Consider the following 3,492-nt stretch of genomic DNA (forward strand, 5'->3'; position numbering starts at 1 on the left):
GGAAAACGCCCCCTGGAATGCTGTTCGTGAATGGCTGCACAAGTCAAATATCAGATTGATGTACAAATTTGTAGGTAGTGTGTGTGGGATAACCACGAGAGTACTTCTGCTGTCGTACAAAGTCACACCTCAAACCTTAACCCCAGGTATAAGTCGAGTGTGTCTAGCACACAGACAGGTTAGTTGCAGGCCCTCAGTTGGCCTCCTTCTGTCCAACACAATGCCATCACGGGCACCGATGAAGACCCAGCTTCCCTGAGAGAACACAACAGACCTCCACCCTGTCCTCCAATGGGCTCTCGCTTGAATTGTCCGAAAAAACAGGCACCACACATTCATGTAATTGATTCGCCTCAATGGGCAATGATGCTGCCAACTTCAGTGTGGATGCACCTTTACGTCCAACCTCCTGCGGGAATAAATTGTGGAGAACATGGACGGTAACTGTGGACAGGTGCCGCTGGATAGGAATGTGAGCCGGTCGGGTAGGGTGCTGAGTAGTCCGTGCATTTGCGATAAACACTGTGTGCGGATGGCGCTGTGGTTAATGCAGCTGCCAAGTAAGCAGGAGATCCCGGGTTTGAGTCGCGGTACAGCACATATTTTCATTCGTTGTCGCTGATTCCGCATACAATCCCGATGCAGCTGATACCATAATTTCCTCCCATTTCCTTTCCTTTCTCCCCCTCCACCTTCAATTTACATAAAATGTTTACAGTATATTGCAAATAACATAAAACGAATAAGAAAAAGGGACTAACAAAGACATAGAATAACAACAGAAATCACCTACGGAAACAACGATCTAAGAAAAGCACGACGAAACGAATTATGGGTATTGAGACCATGGTTGCGCATCAGGATGATATGAGCTGTGAGTCATGTGACCAACAAAGCACAATGACTTCAGCCATCGAAATTTCGTTCCCGGGGGACTTTGACTGTGCCGCGACATGACGTGATGTCCAGTGTGAATGCCGCTACTTGAAATGCATTGTGGAATGTTTTGATGTGCCTGATGTGACATAATAGCCACCGTCCATTGGCTTTTATGAGTTCCTTCTAGGAGTCTAAGAGTGCAGCTTAAATTGCCGCAAATAAAACGAGGCGTAGTCACATTTATATTCTCGCTTGTCATCCATACTGTTCTTTCCGGGATGTGTTTTTTTTTGAGGGTGTAGTTAGAAGGGAACCTAAGAACAGAATTTATAATTGCTGCTAATGAAACGAGAAAAAATTATATTTATAGTCTTGCTTGGAACAAATTCTTAGCTGCGATCGTGTCCGTAAGGACGCTTTCGTGAATTTGTATGTCGATACAAAGATCGCACCACGCGCGAGAGGGATGTCCCGTGACCGCTTTCCGATTTCAGCCAAATGGCAAACGCACTTCTGAATTTTAGCAACGAGTTAAAATTTCATAGAGTGGCTATAGGTCCGCCATGTTTGAAGCAAATTGAAGTTCTGGCCGCCATGTTTTCTTTAGTCAAGGCATTCGTCTGCTGAGTCCCGCCCCCTTGTAACTGCGTTTGACTTACTTGAAATAGCCCATACTACCTTTACTTTTTCTAAAACAAGCAATAGACAGCAGTGATTTCAGTGTACACTGACAGCAAAAAGGGATGTTTTTGTCGAAATATGGCTAAACTTTTCGATGTAGATAACACTACAAGACAACTCAAATAAGTCTGTCCATTCACTATAACGTTACTTGTTGCCCATAAATTAATGCAATTAGAGCAGGTACCACCAGAATATTACGGTGAAACTTCTAAACATGCTGTGGTTAACTATTAGAAACAGTAACGGGCGCAGAAATGCGATATTTTTGTCGCTATTTCAAAGTAAATAGTCAAAGCCTCAAAAACCAGTACACTGTGAACGAGAATTTATTTGAAATATGTGTTACAAGTAGTTAACACAAGCATAGTAATTCAATAACAAAGTCGAAGCGTTCTTGGGTGGGGTAATTTCACAAATTTTCGTAAGTAGCTGTATGCCTTGGCAGAATAAAAGTGTAGGGTCAGGGCAAATTTCCTTATTTGCTGAGAATAATGGCATACTTTAGCACTGCACTGAAGTTCCAATAGCTCCTTCAACAAACCAACTACATGTTCACTGTTTAACATATCAGAAACTGAACTACATAGCCTTCTTCTCAAACCAGCAACTAAAGTCTGTAACTGCACTATTCTTCTTTTGTGTCGTACACTAAGTTGCTTCATTTGCTTTATCCGCTTCTTTAGTCGCACATTCTCTGCTTTATTGTGTTTTCAACTTCTTAGGGCTTGGTAGACAGTAATTGTGGTCAGCAGAAACAGATGTGGGTCCGACAGGCACTGAAAGAATGTAGTTACATCATAAGTTTATAACAGAGTTACAGCATAAGATTATAATAGAAAGTATGTAATTCAAAGTAATAAGAACACGGAGTAAAATTAAATTATTGACTTACTTTGTGCTAATGATGTCACTGTAATAGCACCATCGAAAGATCGCTTTCTGGGTTGTGGTCGTAATACTTTATCTTGCTTTTGTAAATGTGGTGGAAAGTTAAAGATAGTAGGTACTGGTTTTGACAAAAGGCGCCTCTGGACATTTGTGTGGTACATATATTTCTCTTCAAAATGATCTGAACAGAAGTAACTGGCTGTAGTAGGAAACCAGTTTTCTCGCTTCATATTTATAACCCATCTTTTTGTAATTTCCTTATTTTTTAAAGGAAATCTGTAATCAACGATAAATAAATTACTTCCTGCATTTGTCTTAAGCATAATTACAGTTCCAATGCAAATGACTCTTTAATAAACATTAAAAAACGTGTGTCGTATTTCGGTACTAATATACTTACTTATAATATGAAATATTTGTTGTTTTATCGCTGCGATTTGTGCAGTTGAACGCTGAACACACTGCAGGCGTGTTGACTTTATATTTTGTAACAAAAGAGTCAACTAGAAAAGTTAAATATTGCAGTAATATCACAACAGCTGACACACTTCCAACACAAACAACAGTAACGCTTTCCTAATGTTTTGACTAAGGAGAACATGGCGGCCGAGTTTGCGTTGGTTGCCGCTAGGAGCGCTGTAACTAGTATCTCAGCCACTCTATGAAATTTTAACTCGTTGAATTTTAGTCAGGTGTCAAAACTACTACATAAGAGAACTTAGGAGGTAAAATATAGCTTCCGATGTTAGCAGACGACGCCAGTCTCCCAACCAGCGCCAACGCCAAAACTTCCTTCCAGAGAAACCTTCGCGCTGACGTCGCGTTCCGTTCCGTTGATAACTTACGTTAATGACGCCATTCCAAATGTCATATGGAATTCTTTTGATTTTCGGTCAGTTGCGAATCGACATTGGAGTGTCTTTCCTGAGCTTTTGGGCCAAGATATTATTCTTCATCTAAGTAGAATAAAGGCCGATTTACACTGGTCGTCAACTGAATGGAATAACAGAGGACTTCACCGTTGATGCACATCGTCTGCAA

At 40.9% G+C, this 3,492-nt stretch overlaps 1 long non-coding RNA gene across 1 annotated transcript; it reads right to left on the reverse strand.

The window, feature by feature from the left end:
• Window positions 1–1,873: 1,873 nt before the first annotated feature.
• LOC126469523 (uncharacterized) lies at window positions 1,874–2,656 on the reverse strand. The gene is made up of 2 exons (XR_007586001.1): window positions 2,456–2,656; window positions 1,874–2,339 (listed from the first exon to the last, which is right to left on the reverse strand). It is a non-coding gene; the product is annotated as an uncharacterized LOC126469523 (long non-coding RNA).
• Window positions 2,657–3,492: the final 836 nt, after the last annotated feature.

The sequence above is a fragment of the Schistocerca serialis genome, chromosome 3 (genome assembly GCF_023864345.2).
Source record: "Schistocerca serialis cubense isolate TAMUIC-IGC-003099 chromosome 3, iqSchSeri2.2, whole genome shotgun sequence".
Taxonomy (NCBI): domain Eukaryota; kingdom Metazoa; phylum Arthropoda; class Insecta; order Orthoptera; family Acrididae; genus Schistocerca; species Schistocerca serialis.